This window comes from Bufo gargarizans, chromosome 3 (genome assembly GCF_014858855.1).
Source record: "Bufo gargarizans isolate SCDJY-AF-19 chromosome 3, ASM1485885v1, whole genome shotgun sequence".
In the NCBI taxonomy this organism is placed as follows: domain Eukaryota; kingdom Metazoa; phylum Chordata; class Amphibia; order Anura; family Bufonidae; genus Bufo; species Bufo gargarizans.
The window spans coordinates 118,680,025-118,700,179 of record NC_058082.1 but is presented as its reverse complement, the minus strand read 5'-3'; the positions used below and the strand labels follow the sequence as shown (position 1 = coordinate 118,700,179).

Here is a 20,155-nt window from a genome sequence, read left to right as displayed (position 1 = left end):
CCTAACTGCACACTGGGTAAATGTAGTGGCAGCTGGGCCCCAGGCGGAGAGCTGTTTGGCGCACGTCCTTCCGCCGCCAAGGATCGCAGGGCAACATTCTTTGCCTCCTGTTGCCACCTCCTCCTACTCGACTTCCTCCTCCTCCTCTTCTTCCACCTGATCATCCAGTCAGCCACACCTTCACCACCAACTTCAGCACAGCCCGGGGTAAATGTCAGCAGGCCATTCTGAAACTCATATGTTTGGGGGACAGGCCCCACACCGCACAGGAGTTGTGGCGGGGTATAGAACAGACCGACGAGTGGTTGCTGCCGGTGAGCCTCAAGCCCGGCCTGGTGGTGTGTGATAATGGGCGAAATCTCGTTGCAGCTCTGGGACTAGCCAATTTGACGCACATCCCTTGCTTGGCGCATGTGTTGAATTTGGTGGTGCAGAAGTTCATTCACAACTACCCCGACATGTCAGAGCTGCTGCATAAAGTGCGGGCCGTCTGTTCGCGCTTCCGGCGTTCACATCCTGCTGCTGCTCGCCTGTCTGCGCTACAGCGTAACTTCGGCCTTCCCGCTCACCGCCTCATATGCGACGTGCCCACCAGGTGGAACTCCACCTTGCACATGCTGGACAGACTGTGCGAGCAGCAGCAGGCCATAGTGCAGTTTCAGCTGCAGCACGCACGGGTCAGTCGCACTACAGAACAGCACCACTTCACCACCAATGACTGGGCCTCCATGCGAGACCTGTGTGCCCTGTTTCGAGTACTCCAACATGGCCAGTGGCGATGACGCCGTTATCAGAGGAAGAGTCATTTTTAGCACTTTCAGGCCAGTCTCTTCGAAGTGACTCAGAGGGAGGTTTTTGGCAACAGCAGAGGCCAGGTACAAATGTGGCCAGCCAGGGCCCACTACTGGAGGACGAGGAGGACGAGGATGTGGAGGAGGATGAAGCATGGTCACAGCGGGGTGGCACCCAACGCAGCTCGGGTCCATCACTGGTGCATGGCTGGGGGGGAAAGGCAGGACGATGACGATACGCCTCCCACAGAGGACAGCTTGTCCTTACCCCTGGGCAGCCTGGCACACATGAGCGACTACATGCTGCAGTGCCTGCGCAACGACAGCAGAGTTGCCCACATTTTAACCTGTGCGGACTACTGGGTTGCCACCCTGCTGGATCCACGCTACAAAGACAATGTGCCCACCTTACTTCCTGCATTGGAGCGTGATAGGAAGATGCGCGAGTACAAGCGCACGTTGGTAGACGCGCTACTGAGAGCATTCCCAAATGTCACAGGGGAACAAGTGGAAGCCCAAGGCCAAGGCAGAGGAGGAGCAAGAGGTCGCCAAGGCAGCTGTGTCACGGCCAGCTCCTCTGAGGGCAGGGTGGGCATGGCAGAGATGTGGAAAAGTTTTGTCAACACGCCACAGCTAACTGCACCACCACCTGATACGCAACGTGTTAGCAGGAGGCAACATTTCACCAACATGGTGGAACAGTACGTGTGCACACCCCTCCACGTACTGACTGATGGTTCGGCCCCATTCAACTTCTGGGTCTCTAAATTGTCCACGTGGCCAGAGCTAGCCTTTTATGCCTTGGAGGTGCTGGCCTGCCCGGCAGCCAGCGTGTTGTCTGAACGTGTATTCAGCACGGCAGGGGGCGTCATTACAGACAAACGCAGGCGCCTGTCTACAGCCAATGTGGACAAGCTGACGTTCATAAAAATGAACCAGGCATGGATCCCACAGGACCTGTCCGTCCCTTGTCCAGATTAGACATTAACTACCTCCCCTTAACCATATATTATTGGACTCCAGGGCACTTCCTCATTCAATCCTATTTTTATTTTCATTTTGCCATTATATTGCGAGGCTACCCAAAGTTGAATGAACCTCTCCTCTGTCTGGGTGCCGGGGCCTAAATATCTGACAATGGACTGTTGCATTAGTGGGTGATGTGAAGCCTGATTCTCTGCTATGACATGAAGACTGATTCTCTGTTACGGGATTTCTCTCCTCTGCCTGGGTGCTGGGCCTAAATTTATGAAAATGGACTGTTGCAGTGGTGGCTGACGTGAAGCCTGATTCTCTGCTGACGGGACCTCTCCTCTGCCTGGGCCTAAATATCTGAGAATGGACTGTTCCAGTGGTGGGTGACGTGAAGCCTGATTCTCTGCTATGGGACCTCTGTCCAATTGATTTTGGTAAATTTTTATTTAATTCATTTCCCTATCCAAATTTGTTTGCAGGGGATTTACCTACATGTTGCTGCCTTTTGCAGCCCTCTAGCCCTTTCCTGGGCTGTTTTACAGCCTTTTTAGTGCCGAAAAGTTTGGGTCCCCATTGACTTCAATGGGGTTCGGGACGAAGTTCAGATCGGGTTCGGATCCCGAACCCGAACATTTTCGGGAAGTTCGGCCGAACTTCTCGAACCCGAACATCCAGGTGTTTGCTCAACTCTAGTCACGGAGCCCCAGATAGAATGGGATATGGAGGACGACGATGATAATGATTCGTCTGACTCAGGACCCTCCTCTGATGAAGAGGTCAGTGGGCCGTTATGCTCAGTAGAGGACACTGATGCCCTCTTGAAGGCAATAAGATTAACTCTAAATATTGAAGAATCTAGACAGTCAGTCGGTCCAGGATCAAATCTTCAAGGGGCTGGGTGATAGGAGGAGGAGAGTGTTCCCGATCCATGACAGAATCCGGAAGCTTATACGGGATGAATGGAAGGACCCAGAGAAAAGGGCTGGTACTTCAAAGGTCTTTAAAAGAAAATATCCTTTTAGCAAGGAAGATTCGGCTCTTTGGGATAAAAACGCCAAAGGTTGACGCCCCTGTTGCACGTATTTCTAAAAAAGCAGCCTTACCTTTTGAAGATGTCGGCTTATTAAAGGATGCTATGGATAAGAAATGTGAATCCGTGCTTAAAAAGGCTTGGGAATCCAATACCACCATGTTGAGACCTAGCAAAGCTGCTACCTATACTGCTAGATCTCTGTCTCTCTGGCTCTCTCAGCTGGAGGAACACCTGGTCTCTGACACCCCCAGAGAGGATCTCCTGGCCTCCTTGCCGATTTTGAAACAGGCCTCTAATTTCCTGGCAGACGCTTCTGCCGACCTGGTAAAGTTATCAGCTAGGTCAGCGGCTCTTTCTAACACAGCAAGGAGGTCAGTTTGGTTACGCTCTTGATTGAAAGGGTTTGCCCCGGCTTGGGAAATATATTTATATATATATATATATATATATATATATATATATATATATATATATATATATATATATATATATATATATATCAGCCTGGGTCCTAGACGTAATTCGTCAGGGATACCAGCTGGAATTTTGCACTCTCCCTCCAGACAGATTTGTTTTGAACAAAAGCTTAAAATCAGATCACAATCTTCTAGAGTCACAAATTTCCCTTTTGTTAGAAAAAAAAAAAAAAGAGCGGTGGTTCCAGTTCCAGCAGATCAGGAGGGAAGGGGTTTCTACTCCCCAATTTTTCTTGTAAAGAAACCCAATGGCTCTTTCAGAGCAATTATCAATCTAAAGTTCCTCAACAAGTTCTTAAAATACAAGAGGTTCAAAATGGAGACAGTAAAATCTACAGTGAACCTTTTGACTGCTCCATGGTAACACTCGACCTGGCGGACGCATATTACCATGTTCCGATCCATCAGAAATATCTGCGTTTCACAATTCAAGGGGGAGCGTCTTCTCCATCTCCAGTTTCAGGTGTTTCCCTTTGGCCTGGCTTCTGCGCCCAGAGTGTTCACAAAGATCATTGCAGAAGTCTCGGCTTTTTTTTCACCAGAAGGGGATAAACTTCATACCCTATTTAGACGATTTTCTCATTACAGCAGCCTCCCGGACTCAACTGCAGTCACAGGTGAAGTTTGTCCTGGAGACCTTAACATCCCTAGGTTGGAAACTAAATCTAGAAAAATCAAATCTATCACCCAGCCAAAAGATGATCTTTTTAGGTATTCTTCTGGATTCCACCCAGATGACCTCTTTTCTTCCAGAACAAAAGATCCGGGACATCAGGTTAAGGATTTCTGTCTTTTTAAACCAGACAAAGGTCACGTTCCGAAGGATTATGAAATTTCTGGGACTCATGACATCGACGATTCCTGCGGTAAAATGGGCCCAGGCTCACGGGAGACCTCTTCAAGAATTCCTGCTAAAACAGTTGAACAAGAGAGTCTTCTCCCTGGAAAAAAAGAGTTGCCTTACCTCCAGGAGTCAGACTCCTTACAGTGGTGGCAGAACGAGAGAAACCTAGTCAAGGGGGTCCCTTGGAGGCTCTCCAATCAGATAGTGGTAACAAGAGACGCAAGCGGGGGAGGTTGGGGAGCCCATTGTCAAGGTCAGTTGTTGCAGGGGTCCTGGAATGCAGAGACCCTTCCCCTCTCTTCAAATGCCAAAGAGCTTCTAACGGTGTTTCTGGCCCTAAAAGCCCTGGCTCCAGTCATCCGAGAGAAAAAAAAAAAAACGTGAAAATACTCTGACAATTCCACCACGGTGGTATATCTCAACAAGCAAGGGGGCACAAGAAGCAGTTCCCTTTGTCGGATAGCATCTCAGATCTTTTCTTGGGCAGAGTTAAACATCCAGTCCATAACCGCGGTCCATCTAAAGGGGGGCGAGAACACTCTAGCAGACTTCCTGAGCAGGAAGAGAATTTGGCCAGGGGAGTGGAGCCTCAAAAAAGCGGTATTCCAGAACATCTCCAGCACATGGGGAGTCCCAAGTATAGACCTCTTTGCTTCCCAGAAGAACAATCAGGTGGACCTTTTCTATTCCCTCTCGGCAAAGGACCACCCGGTGAGAGTGGATGCCTTAGCGGGTCCATGGCCTTTGGGTCTGCTATATGCGTTCCCTCCTTTCCAGCTTATACCAAAGGTGCTGGCAAAGATAATAGAGGAACGAGCCCATGTCATCCTAGTGGCTCCATACTGGCCCAAAAGACCTTGGTTCTCCCTCCTTCTGAACCTCTCCAAGGGGGACTTCTGGACCCTTCTTCAGTCTCCGGACCTTCTCCATCAGGGCCCAGCCTGGCATCCAGCAGTCAGTCAACTAAAATTGACAGCTTGGAATTTGAGCGCTCCATTTTGAAGTCCAAAGGCTTCTCTGATGCAGTTATTTCTACGTTGCTCTCTAGCAGGAAGCAAGTAACTTCCAATATCTACTGGAGAACTTGGAAAGCCTTCCTTTCATTTGCCAAGGAATCCTGGAATCCCGGAATCCCACTCTTCCCCCAGATTTGAGGGTAATCCTGGACTTCCTTCAGAAAGGGCTAGGAAAAGGTCTTCGTGTCAGTACAATTAAAGTCCAGATTTCAGCCCTTAGTGCCTTCTTGGATATGAGATTGGCGGATTTGGATGTGGTCAAGAGGTTCATAAAGGGAGCCAGCAGACTTCACCCAGTTATTAGATCTACGTTTCCGCCTTGGGACCTTAATTTGGTCCTTTCTGTCCTTATGGACCATCCCTTTGAACCTCTTGAGTCAATCCCCCTCAGGTTGCTGCCCTTTAAATCCGCTTTTCTCATAGCTATCACTTCAGCCAGGAGAGTGGGGGAAATCCACGCTCTTTCATGCAGACCTCCATATCTAACCATCTTTGACGATCGGATTGTTTTGAGACATGAACCCTCCTTCTTACCAAAGGTTTTCTCTAAATTCCACTGCCAACAGGAGATCTCCTTACCTTCCTTCTGCGCAGGGGCGAAGTCTCCGAGGGAAGAACGTTTCCACCATCTAGATGTACGTAGATGTATTCTTGGCTATCTGGAAGCCACCAAGGGACTGCGAAAGTCCGACAGTCTTCTGGTCCAGTATGCAGGCCAAAATAGGGGGCAGGCAGCTTCAAAGATTACTATAGCCCGCTGGATAAGAATGACCATTGCAATGGCCTATACAGTTAAAGGTCTTACTCCTCCAGGGGGTCTAAAAGCCCATTCAACCAGGGCAGTCGCCACCTCCTGGGCAGAATCTGCTTCCGCCTCCTTGTCACAGATCTGCCAGGTCGCTACGTGGGCAATCCTTCCACCTTTTTTAACCACTACAGTCCAATTCGGATTTGTCGTTCGGACGTAAAGTCCTGTCGGCGGCAGTCCCCCCCTAATGGATTCCTTTGTTATTCCTCCTGCTGAAGTGCCGTTGTGGGAGGCGTACGGAAAAGATGATAATTACTCTTACCGGCAATTGGATTTTCCGTATAGCCGCCACAACGGCACTGGGGTTTTTCCCAGCCATTATTGTCTTTACTTTTTTTTTTTTGTCTATTATAACTTGATTTATATCTCCTTACAAATAAAAGGTTACTTCAGCATCATCCTGGTTCCTTTGGCATTTACTGGAGAAGGTAAGGGGGAGGAGGCATTTAAACTTCTGATTTCTACGTCGTTTCCTGTCCCTGGGGGCGGGGTACCCTCCTGCTGAAGTGCCGTTGTGGAGGCTATACGGAAAATCCAATTACCGGTAAGAGTAATTATCTTTTTTTTCCCCCCTCTAATTTTTTTTTTGCCTCTTCTGAACTTAAGTTTTGTAAAATATGTACACTATAAAAAAATATTACTATAGCAGTATATTAGCTTAAATACAATTGTGCATTTTACGAAATTTCGTAATATTGCTCTAACTTAGTCTTTTAGAATATTCGTAATATTCTGAAAGACTAAGTTAGAGCAATATTAAGAACATACGCAAAAGTCGAAATCGCGATGCGATTAATATAACACGAAATAATCGCATGCCGATTTCAACTTAGCACTGCTATATTCCATATTAGGCTAGAATATGGAATATAGCAGTGCTAAGTTGAAATCGGCATGCGATTATTTCGTGTTATATTAATCGCATTGCGATTTCGACTTTTGCGTATGTTCTTAACCCTTTCATGACCAAGGGTCATTGATGCCCCAGTGTCCAGGTCAAAATTTACAAATCTGACATGCGTCACTTTATGTAGTAATAGCTTTGGAACACTTTTACTTATCCACGCCATTCTGAGATTGTTTTCTCGTGACACATTGTACTTCATGATAGTCATATATTTGAGTCAATATATTTCACCTTTATTTATGAAAAAATCCCAAATTTACCAAAAATTTTGAAAAATTCACAATTTTTCAAATTTCAATTTCTCTGCTTCTAAAACAGAAAGTCATACCTAATAAAATATTCATTACTTAACATTCCCCATATGTCTACTTTATGTTGGCATCATTTTTGAAATGTAATTTTATGACGTTAGAAGGCTTAGAAGTTTAGAAGCAATTCTTAAAATTTTTAAGAAAATTTCCAAAACCCACTTTTTAAGGACCAGTTCAGGTCTGAAGTCACTTTGTAGGGCTTACATAGTGGAAACCCCCCATAAATGACCCCATTGTAGAAACTACACCCCTCAAGTTACGCAAAACTGATTTTACAAACTTTGTTAACCCTTTAGGCGTTCCACAAGAATTAAAGGAAAATGGAGATTAAATTTCTAAATTGCACTTTTTTGGCAGATTTTCCATTTTATAATTTTTTTTTCTTTAACACATTTAGAGTTAACAGCCAAACAAAACTCAATATTTATTACCCTGATTCCGCGGTTTACATAAACACCCCACATGTGGTCGTAAACTGCTGTACGGGCACACGGCAGGGCGCAGAAGGAAAGGAATGCCATACAGTTTTTGGAAGGCAGATTGTGCTGGATTGGTTTTCTGAACGCCATATGTTTTTTATTTTTCTGCCCATCGTCTTGTGCAGGGGCTCGTTTTTTGCAGAAAGTGTGGAGGTTTATATTGGTATCATTTTTGGGTACATAGGATTTTTTGATCATTCATTATTACACTTTATGGGGCAAGGTGACCCAAAAATTGGCTGTTTTGGAACAGTTTTCATTTATTTATTTTGACAGCGTTCATCTGAGGAGTTAGGTCATGTGATAGTTTTATAGAGAAGATCGTTACGGACGTGGCAATACCTAATATGTATACTTTTTCTTATTTATTTAAGTTTTACACAATAATAGCATTTCTGAAACCAAAAAAATGATGTTTTAGTGTCTCTATAGTCTGAGAGCCATAGCTTTTTTATTTTTTGGGCGATTGTCTTAAATAGGGTATCATTTTTTGCGGGACGAGGTGACTGTTTGATTGATACTATTTTGGCGGTCAAACGCCTTTTTGATCGCTTGCTGTTGCACTTTTGTGATGTAAGGTGACAAAAATTGCTTTTTTTTACACAGTTTTTATTTTTTATTTTTTATGGTGTTTATCGGACGGGGTCTATCATGTGATATCTTTATAGAGACGGTCGTTACGGACGCGGTGATACCTAATATGTGTAGTTTTTCATTTTTATTTTTTATAGGAAAATGTTATTTTTTTTTAATTTTACATTTTTATTTAATAATTTTTACTTTTATTTTTTTTTTCACTTTTTTTTATCAAGTCCCTCTTGGATCATGAAGATCCAGTGGGGCTGATGGCTGTACTATACTTTGCAATGCTCTTGCATTGCAAAGTGTAATACATTCAGATGCCCTGTAGGTGGCAACAGCGGACGCTTTTGCAAAGCGTCCGGTTGCCAGGGCAACCATCGGGGCTGCCATCGCAGCGCAGCAGCCCCGATGGTGGAGAGAGGGAGCCCCCTCCCTCTATTAACCCCATAGATGCCGCTGCCGCAGCATCTATGGGGTCACAGAATTTACAGCAGAGTGTCAGCATAGAGCTGACACTCTGATGATGGCGGCGGCTCAGGAATGGAGCCGCCGCCATCAAACAGCAGGGGGGCAGACGGGGGTCAGCGCTGGAAGGGGGAGGGGGGAGGGAGGTATGACAAGGCAGCAGGGGGCGGACTCAAGGAGGGGGCAGTGCCGCAGCACTAGGAACAGACGGAGGGGGCACAGATGGGCCTGCACAGATCGGGGCAGGGGGGTAAGTGTCTGCAGGCACAGATCGGGGGCGGGGGGCTGCACAGATGGGGGGCTGCAAGGACACTGATTTCAGGCTCTGATCTGCAGAGCGCAGATCAGAGCCTGAAACCGGCATTTTAACACTGCCGCGATCCGATTGGTTAGTCTGCACAGACTAACCAATCGGATCGATTGCCGGCAAGGGGCCACTCTGATTGGTCCCTTGCCGGCATTACTGCACTGTATGCTGTCCGTGACAGCAGCAGGGCAGGGGCAGAAGCTTTAATCCAAGCGCTTTGCAGCGCTTGGATTAAAGAGCTGCCAGAACGTATATATACGTGGTAGCTGCACGGGGTATGTGCAGCTATCACGTATATATACAGATTGCGGTCGGGAAGGGGTTAATATTGCTCTAACTTCGTCTTTTAGAATATTCGTAATATTCTGAAAGACGAAGTTAGAGCAATATTATGAAATTTCGTAAAATACACATAGATTGTAATTTAGCTAATATGGAATATAGCAGTAAGTTGAAAATGCCATGCGATTATTATAACTTGAATTAATCGAATTGCGATTTCAACGTAATTCTCAAATCCGACAGTACATTCTAGTATATGGAGACGTTCCCATGGTGATGGGGACGCTCCATGAGCACGGAAGTCGGCAGAAGCGGCAACGGGCACTGACTGGAGCAGCCAGGAATCCAAAGGACAGGTAAGAACAACTTTAGGGAAGTGGGAAAGAAAAAAAGAAAAACGAATATTCGATTCTAAATATTTGCGAAATCTCTAAATTGCGATATTAGAGAAAAAAAAAGTCGCAATTCGAATATTCACGCTCAACACTAGTAGGGGTGTCATTTGGATCCCCACTGTTCTTATACTGGAGGACCCGTCCTGAGGTTAGACCATCCATATCAAATCCCAGGTAAACCTTTTAACTGAAAAACAGCAAGAAGGTTGCAAATACAAACAAATACTGTAACTCTCCTTTAAAAACACTTTCTAAATGTCATAGTGACCTGACAATTTTGATTGGTGGGAATCTGAGTATTGAGACCCTGCAAGGAGGCAGAAATACTCAGCCTTGCACTGTTCCTCCTCACTAACGAAAGACTGGATCAGACTTTCGAAGGCCTCATGCACATGACAGTATTTATGGTCTGCTCTGCCTGCATTCCATGTTTTTTGCAACTCTGATGCAGACACATTTATTTCAATGGGGCTGCAAAAATGCAGACAGTGCACCATGAGCGGTCCACATCCACACTTCTGTTCTATGTCCCTCCATCAAAACAAAAATAAACATGTTATCTTCTCTAGATTGGAAAGAAAAAAAAAAAAAAAAATATATATATATATATATATATATATATATATATATATATATATATATATATATATATATATATATATATATATATATATAATATATCCCCAGTCATCTCCATGACAGCACAAACAGATTGATAGGGCAGGAAAAACAGAGGAAGGCAAACACACAGAGGTTAAAAACCCCACATCGCCAGTGTTTTTTCCTGTCCCGTCAAGGAAGGAAAGCCAGAGAGGTGCTGGGAGCTCTTCTTGGTTCCCTAGTCCTTTGCTTCAGGTTTTTTATTTTCCCCTCTGCAGCAGTCCAGGCGGGCTTGATGCATCGTGGTACGGGCGGCTGAAGAGAGGCTATAACGCACTTCCCTCCAGTCACCAGGTGATGACGTTGGAACGTCACGGAGGCCGCGGCCAGCGCCAAATTCAAAAGGACTCAGTCTGACCGCTCTGAGGCCTGCAGATTTCACCCTGCCTGCTGGCAGCAACACAAGTGGACGGAAGCTGAGGGGGATGAGCACACCTACCACTACTGGCTCAGGTCCTGAGCCCCCTACCACTCTGGGCGGTGTGAGTAGCCTGCTGGCACCTAGTCATTTTACGTATTTGCCCTGCTGTGGTTGACCCTTTCCTCCCTTGTATATTACAGGGAGAAAAGGAGTCTACTTCTTCTGTTAAATCCAGACCCAGGAAGTGCGGCGTCTGCTCTAAGCGCCTTCCTTCCTTTCACGGTCAGCATGTGTTCGGTTCAGACCTGGACAAGATCCTTGAAAACACCACGGACCGCAAGAGGGGCTTTCCAGAGGACAGATCCAAGTCCAGGAGACAGGTTTTTTTCGGAGGCCCCCTCAGGATCCCAGGGCTGATCGGAGGAGCCACGAGGGTCGCGGATTTACGAGAGGAAAGAGTTTTTTCCTCAATCCCAACAGGGGAGATCCATCTCCCTCTTAGTCAAAACAATTAAATCATCCCGGTCACAGAAAGGCTCGGGAACAAACCATCATGGATCCATATATATTAGGCATCGTAGAACATGGCTACACTATTGAGCTGGATTCCCTTCCTCTGCAGAGGTTTGTCCTGACCAAGCGCCCCAGGGGCCTCAAGTCTCCCTTATCCGAGGGTGTAAGAAACTTATTACACCTGGGGGCAGTAGAAAGGGTCCCTGCTGGAGAATTAGGGAGGGGGTCACTACTCAACCTTATTCCTGGTCCGGAAATCGAATGGCAATTTTCACACCAGATCATAAATCTAAAACCCCTGAACAAACATATCACTTATCACAAGTTCAGGACTGAGACCGTCAAGTCAGCGGTGAAGTTCATCAAAAGAGGGGCTATGATTGCTACAATAGACCTCTCTGACGCATACTTCCATATCCCAATACAGGTCCGTTCCAGAAGATACCTGAGGTTCGCGGTGGAGCAAAGTGGGACAGCCCGCCATTATCAATTCAAGTGCCTCCCGGTCGGCATATCATCAGCACCCCGCATATTCACCAAGGCTATGGCAGAGGTCGTAGTCTCCCCAAGCAAGGAGAGGATAATTGTCCCTTACCTGGACGATCTGCTAATAGTGACAGAAACCTCAGATCTCCTTCACAGGCACATTTAAGTGGTTCTCTTGCGCCTCCAGAACTTGGGCTGGTTAGTCAACTGGGAGAAGTCCGACCTGCTCCCAGATCACCAGAAGATCTTCCTGGGTATCCTCTTGGATTAGACTCTTCAAAGAGCCTTTCTCCCCCTGCTAAAGATACAAAAGCTGAAGTCAAGGATCCTCCACTTCACCAAGCAGTCCTGTTGCTCAATAAGGCAGGGCATGGAAATGCTGGGCCATCTCACCTCCTGCATTCCTGCGGTAGCCTGAGCCCAATTCCATATGAGACCCTTACAGAAGCTGGTCCTAAGTCAATGGAACAGGTCTCAATCATCCCTGTACCGAAGGAGGTTAGTGTCCCGGGAAGTGAAGGCGTCACCTGACTGGTGGCTCAAGACCAAGAACCTGGAAACAGGAGTTCCTTGGAGGAAGGAGTATGTTTTCCCTCACAACGGACGCCAGCTCCCAGGGCTGGGGGGCCCTCATGGCCTCAGAGGATCTGGTCCGAGGACCAGAGAAGGATGTCCTCTAACTACAGAGAACTCTGCGCGGTATGGGAGGGTCTCAGGTCCATCCAAGTACAAGCCAAGTATCGTCACTTCCTGATCCATTCGGACAACTCCACAGCTGTGGAGTTTATCCAGCACCAAGGAGGAACGAGACATGGTCACCTCCAGAAGCTCTCAGACTGAATCTTCCTTTGGGCAGAAAGGAATCTACAATCCCTCGCGGCAGTACATCTGAAGGGATCCCTGAATCTCCAGGCAGATTACCTCAGTCAAAGTCTGGATCCAGGTGAATGGTCCTTGTCCCAGACCGCTTGCCAAAAGATTTGGGATCGATGGGGGGGGGGGGGGGGGGGGAAGAAACCACAAGGTTCTGGATTCCTTCTCTCAACAAGAAGAGACCCATGTGTGGAAATAGACGATTTTACCCAGAACTGGACGTCGGGCTTAGTCTACGCCTTTGTCGGATCCGAGTTTTCACGATGTAACTCAAATCCGATGGTATATTCTAGCAGAGGCTTTCCCATGGTGATCGGGACGCTTCAAGTTAACCGCCTCCGGACCACCTAACGCAGGATCGCGTTCCGGAGGCAGCAGCTCTGCCCACAGTCACGCGTCATCTCGCGAGACGCAAGATTTTCTGTGAACGCGCGTACACAGGATTGGAAGGTAAGCGAGTGGATCTCCAGTCTGCCAGCGGAGATAGTTCGCTGGCAGGCTGGAGATGCGATTTTTTTAACCCCTAACAGGTATATTAGACGCTGTTTTGATAAGAGCTTCTAATATACCTGCTACTTGGTCCTCTGGTGGTCCCTTTTGCTTGGATCGACCACCAGAGGACACAGGCAGCTCAGTAATAAGTAGCACCAAACACCACTACACTCCCCTCGTCACTTATTAACCCCCTGATCACCCCATATAGACTCCCTGATCACCCCCCTGTCAGGCTCCATTTAGACATTTTTTTGGCCCAAGTTAGCGGATTTTTTTTTTTTTTTTTTTACAAAGTCTCATATTCCACTAACTTGTGTCAGAAAATAAAATCTCACATCAACTCACCATACCCCTCACGGGATCCAAATGCATAAAATTTTTTAGACATTTATATTCCAGACTTCTTCTCATGCTTTAGGGCCCCTAAAATGCCAGGGCAGTATAAATACCCCACATGTGACCCTATTTCAGAAAGAAGACACCCCAAAGCATTCCGTGAGGGGCATATTGAGTTCATGAAAGATTGAAATTTTTGTCCCAAGTTAGCGGAAAGGGAGACTGAGAAAATAAAAAAAATAATTCTATGAACTCGCCATGCCCCTCATTGAATGCCTTGGTGTCTTTTTTTCCAAAATGGGGTCACATGTGGGGTATTTATACTGCCCTGGCATTTTAGGGGCCCTAAAGCGTGGGAAGAAGTCTGGGATCCAAATGTCTAAAAATGCCCTCCTAAAAGGAATTTGGGCCGCTTTGCGCATCTAGGCTGCAAAAAAGTGTCACATGTGGTATCGCCGTACTCAGGAGAAGTTGGGGAATGTGTTTTGGGGTGTCATTTTACATATACCCATGCTGGGTGAGATAAATATCTTGGTCAAATGCCAACTCTGTATAAAAAAAAATAGAAAAAAAATGCATGGGTATATGTAAAATGACACCCCAAAACACATTCCCCAAAAAGACAGGTTTTTTTTCAAAAAAAATGAGCATATTGTGATAAAGTTTATTATTTTCTGTAATTTACTGATAAACATTAGACTTTCATATATTTTAGATTCATTACACACCAACTAAAGTAGTTCAAGCCTTTTATTGTTTTAATATTGATGATTTTGGCACACAGCTCATGAAAACCCAAAATTCCCATCTCAAAAAAATTAGCATATCATGAAAAGGTTCTCTAAACAAGCTATAAACCTAATCATCTGAATCAACTAATTAACTCTAAACACCTGCAAAAGATTCCTGAGGCTTTTAAAAACTTCCAGCCTGGTTCATTACTCAAAACCGCAATCATGGATAAGACTGCCGACCTGACTGCTGTCCAGAAGGCCATCATTGACACCCTCAAGCGAGAGGGTAAGACACAGAAAGAAATTTCTGAACGAATAGGCTGTTCCCAGAGTGCTGTATCAAGGCACCTCAGTGGGAAGTCTGTGGGAAGGAAAAAGTGTGGCAGAAAACGCTGCACAACGAGAAGAGGTGACCGGACCCTGAGGAAGATTGTGGAGAAGGACCGATTCCAGACCTTGGAGGACCTGCGGAAGCAGTGGACTGAGTCTGGAGTAGAAACATCCAGAGCCACCGTGTACAGGCGTGTGCAGGAAATGGGCTACAGGTGCTGCATTCCCCAGGTCAAGCCACTTTTGAACCAGAAACAGCGGCAGAAGCGCCTGACCTGGGCTACAGAGAAGCAGCACTGGACTGTTGCATGTCATTCGGAAATCAAGGTGCCAGAGTCTGGAGGAAGACTGGGGAGAGGGAAATGCCAAAATGCCTGAAGTCCAGTGTCAAGTACCCACAGTCAGTGATGGTCTGGGGTCAGTGGCGTAGCGTGGGTTGCCAGCACCCGGGGCAAGCCAAAAATTGCGCCCCCCCCCCCCCCCCCCCGCGCCTACCCCAGGCACGCCACTTTTAACAGATACTGTAGTAGATCACTAGCAGTCCTATGTAACACCACAGATAACACAGTGATAACTCTGAGTACAGATAATGTAGTAGATGGGTGTGAGGCCCCAGAATTCTGAACACGTACAGTGTGACCTGAAGTCTGGGGCCAGAATGCGGCAGTATGGGCCAAATTCTCAATCTTCTCCCCCAACCCTACCATGAAACAGATATGTGGATGGACATTATTATTACAGTAGAATACCGCACCATACCTGTTACATCCAGTGACGTCTCCTGTGATGTAGACTCTCCTCGACGTCTTCATTCAGAGATAAGACCGCCATGATAACTTCTTTCAGCCGCTTCTCGTCTCTGCAGAGTTTCACCGAAAAAAATTTAGGTTCCTCACTTTACTATCATGCTCTCCTTCCTTCAACACTGTCATCCTGCTGCCCCCCAATACTGAGCTAGAGCCAGACAGATAGCTTTCATTCCCCCTGTATATTATAATGGCCCCCTCTTTAATAACAAAGAGGGGGCCATTATATTAGCAAAGAGGGGGTCATTACATTAATAATAAAGAGGGGGTCATCACATTAATAATAAAGAGGGGCCATCACATTAATAATAAAGAGGGGGTCATTACATTAATAATAAAGAGGGGGTCATTACATTAATAATAAAGAGGGGGCCATTACATTAATAATAAAGAGGGGGCCATTACATTAATAATAAAGAGTGGCCATCACATTAATAATAAAGAGGGGGCCTTACATTAATAATAAAGAGGGGGCCATTACATTAATAATAAAGAGGGGGCCATTACATTAATAATAAAGAGGGGGCCATTACATTAATAATAAAGAGGGGGCCATTACATTAATAATAAAGAGGGGGCATTACATTAATAATAAAGAGGGGGCCATTATATTAATAATAAAGAGGGGGCCATTATATTAATAATAAAGAGGGGGTCATTACATTAATAATGAAGAGGGGGTCATTACATTAATAATAATAATGTACTGGCCCCCTCTTTATTATTAATATAATGGCCCCCTTTTTATTAATAATGTACTGGCCCCCTCTTTATTATTAATATAATGGCCCCCTTTTTATTAATAATGTACTGGCCCCCTCTTTATTATTAATATAATGGCCCCCTTTTTATTATTAAATGTACTGGTCCCCCTCTTTGCTAATATAATGTCCCCCTCTTTGTTATTAATGTACTGGCCCCTCTGTTATTAATGTACTGGCCCCCCTCTTTGCTAATATAATCGCCCCTCTTATTGCTGTGCCAATGCCTGTGAAGCCTTTCTGCTCCAGTCCTCTCTTCTCCTTTCCCACCCCCCATACTGCCGCCAGAGCCTCTGCAATTAGGTAAGTTAACATAAAAAAAAAATACTTACCTATCTCCATCCCCGCTTGTTCCCGCCGCAGGCGGTCACGAACGCCTCACTGTGCCTTCCTGCGCCGCGTCATCGCGTCATCTCGCGAGACCCGACGCAGGAGGTCACAGTGAGGTTATCGTGACCGAGTCCTGCGTCGCTCGCCTCTACTGCCTTATAGGCTTCAGGCCTAGTGGCCTGAAGCCTATGGGGCATAACGGAGGGGACGGGAGCCATAGGCTCCCGTAGCCCTCATTGAAATTTCGGATGCCTGGCGCCCCCTGCAATTTGGCGCCCGGGGCAACGGCCCCTCCGGCCCCCCCCACGCTACGCCCCTGTCTGGGGTGCCATGTCAGCTGCTGGTGTTGGTCCACTGTGTTTTATCAAGGGCTGGGTCAATGCAGCTAGCTATCAGATTTTGGAGCACTTCATGCTTCCATCTGCTGAAAAGCTTTATGGAGATGAAGATTTCATTTTTCAGCACGACCTGGCACCTGCTCACTGTGCCAAAACCACTGGTAAATGGTTTACGGACCATGGTATTACTGTGCTCAATTGGCCTGCCAACTCTCCTGACCTGAACCCCATAGAGAATCTGTGGGATATTGGGAAGAGAAAGTTGAGAGAGACGCAAGACCCAACACTCTGGATGAGCTTAAGGCCGCTATGGAAGCATCCTGGGCCTCCATAACACCTCAGCAGTGCCACAGGCTGATTGCTTCAATGCGGCGTGGCATGGAGGCAGTCATTTCTGCAAAAGGATTCCCGACCAAGTATTGAGTGCAGAACTGAACATAATTATTTGAAGGTTGACTTTTTTTGTATTAAAAACACTTTTCTTTTATTGGTCGGATGAAATATGCTAATATTTTGAGATAGGAAATTTGGGTTTTCATGAGCTGTATGCCCAAATCATCAATATTAAAACAATAAAAGGCTTGAACTACTTCAGTTGGTGTGTAATGAATCTAAAATATAAGAAAGTCTAATGTTTATCAGTACATTACAGAAAATAATGAACTTTATCACAATATGCTAATTTTTTTAAAAGGACCTGTATATTGCCCAACTTCTCCTGAGTACGGCGATACCAGATGTGTGACACTTTTGAAGCCTAGGTGGGCAAAGGGGTCCACATTCCAAAGAGCACCTTTAGGATTTCACAGGTCATTTTACACACATTTTGATTTCAAACTACTTACCACACATTAGGGCCCCTAGAATGCCAGGGCAGTATAACTACCCCACAAGTGACCCCATTTTGGAAAGAAGACACCCCAAGGTATTTCGTGATGGGCATAGTGAGTTCATGGAAGTTTATTTTTTGTCACAAGTTAGTGGAATGAGACTTTGTAAGGGGAAAAAAAATAAAAATAAAAATAAGTCATCATTTCCCGCTAACTTGTGACAAAAAATAAAAAGTTCTATGAACTCACTATGCCCATCAGTGAATACCTTAGGGTGTCTACTTTCCGAAATGAGGTCATTTGTGGGGTGTTTGTACTGTCTGGCTATTGTAGAACCTCAGGAAACATGAAAGGTGCTCAGAAAGTCAGAGCTGCTTCAAAAAGCGGAAATTCACATTTTTGTACCATAGTCTGTAAACGCTATAACTTTTACCCAAACCATTTTTTTTTCTATCAAAGACATGTAGAATAAATTGAGAAAAATTTATATAGGGATGTTTTGTTTTTGTTTTTCCAAAAAAAAAAAAAAAAAAAAAAAAAAAAAAAAAAAAAAAAAAGTACATTTCAATTTATAACAAAAAAAAAAAAAAGTTAAAATGTCAGCAGCGATGAAATACCACCAAATGAAAGCTCTATTAGTGAGAATTAAAGGAGGTAAAATTCATTTGGGTGGTAAGTTGCAGGACCGAGCAATAAACGGCGAAAGTAGTGTAGTGCAGAAGTGTAAAAAGTGGCCTGGTTATTAAGGGTGTTTCAGCTACGGGGTGTTGAAGTGGTTAAAATATACCATCGGATTGGAGAAAACTCTGATAGGGACTCCTGACTTTACATTGAAAGTAAATAGGGGACGGATCAGTTTGCAATTGCACCATTTTGTGTCAAACGGATCCATCCTGACTTACAATTCAAGTCAATGGGGACGGATCCGTTTGACACAAAATGGTGCAATTGCAAACAAATCCGTCCCCTATTTACTTTCAATGTAAATGCACGGCCAGGCGGACACCAAAACAACTTTTTTTTAAACTTTCCTTCATGTCTGGTGATTCCCCAAAAATCACGGAAGAAAAAAAAAAAAACGGACATGTAAAAACAGAAGCCCGTTTTGTGGACCGTGAAAAATTACTGTTGTGTGCATGAGGCCTAAGAGGGATATTAGGGGTGGACTGGTTGAACCTGACTCCGCCCCAGGAGGTGAACTTCCTCCAAACTTTGAGGTACGCTTTGGAGGTGTTGGACTTCCTACTGAGTAAAAGGGTCTTAACTACTCTTTTACAGAACCCTAACCAGAGAGATTGCTCAGAATCCAGGCGGACAGCTTGAGGAGGTTGGTATTGGGGTGCGGGATGGGACCCTGGGTTAGAAGGCCCTCCTCCGGCAGGAATCGGATGGGATCTTCCAGGCTGAGGGATCCGAGGAGCCCGAACCAGCTTCTCCTGGGCCAGAATGGGACCACCAGAATCAGTCTGCACCCTTCGGACTGAAACTTTTGGAGCACTCTTGGGATTACGGGTATCGGGGGAAAGGCGTAGACTAGGCCCGTCGTCCAGCTCTGGGTAAAAGAGTCTATTGCCACACATGAGTCTCTTCGGTTGAGGGAGAAGAAATCCTGAACCTTGTGATTCTTTGCTGATGCGAACAGGTATAGGATGGGACTGAGTTGCTGTCAGCGGGTAGGGGGAACTATGGATGCCTTAGAGCGGTCCGAATCAGCGTCTTTTTTTATTTGGCGCCGGCCGCGGCCTCCGTGACGTCACAACGTTGGCCACGCCTCCCACAGTCATCACCCGGTGACTGGAGGAAAACTCGTTATAGCGTCGCTCCAGCTGCCCTTACCGCACTGCTTCAAGCCCGCCGCAGAGGGAACTTTGCCGGGATCACCATGAATGAAGGTGACCTGGGCATAGACTGCGCCTGGAGGGGCGGGGGGAGGAAAGAGCTGGACCCCAGAACAGACCTCCGGTCTAACGGATGACACCCCGCCGTAGCAGGGCGAGAAGAAAAAAAAAAGGGGGACTAGGGAACCCAGAAGAGCTCCCAGCACCTCTCTGGCAGGTCTTCCTTGACAGGACAGGAAAAACGCTGGCGATGAGGGGTGGGGGTTGGGTTTTTAACCTCTGTGCGCTTTTTCCTGTCCTGTCCATGGAGACATTAGACCTCAGATCAAATATCAGACCCCCAATATATTAGTCAGACCTCAACTGGAAGCTCCAATCAGATCCACAATGTTAATAAGACCTCAGATCAGAGCCTAATATAAAGAAGACCCCCAATCAGACCTCAGATGAGATCCCCATGCCTCATATCAGCCCCCAGATAAAAAAAAAAAAAAAAAAATAATTTACCTGTCCTGCTCCTGGACGCTGCCACCTGCGCTTTGAAGGCTGCGCACAGCGCGAGATCACAGAGCGCACACACGCTGCATGCAGACTTCACAGCCGATGACCAGGAAGCAGTGAGTACAGAGCCTCCACCGCTTCCTGGTCCTCCGGTACTAGTATTTGCCCCACTAATATATAAAAACATACATACACCTACATAAAAACTCACAATATACACTTAAGGCTACTTTCACACTAGCATTTTGGCTTTCCATTTCTGAGATCTGTCATGGGCTCTCACAAGCAGTCC

At 46.0% G+C, this 20,155-nt stretch overlaps 1 protein-coding gene across 3 annotated transcripts in view; it reads right to left on the bottom strand.

Annotated features, from left to right (window-relative positions):
• Positions 1–20,155, bottom strand: part of LOC122933104 (retinol dehydrogenase 7-like) — a 148,502-nt gene that overhangs the window by 35,556 nt on the left and 92,791 nt on the right. Inside the window, exon 2 of one of the 3 annotated variants that reach the window (XM_044287875.1) lies at positions 11,801–11,989. The exons of the other annotated variants lie outside the window; for them this stretch is intronic. The gene's annotated coding sequence lies outside the window, so the exon portion shown is untranslated. The remainder of the gene's footprint in view (positions 1–11,800; positions 11,990–20,155) is intronic. 3 annotated transcript variants of the gene reach the window in all.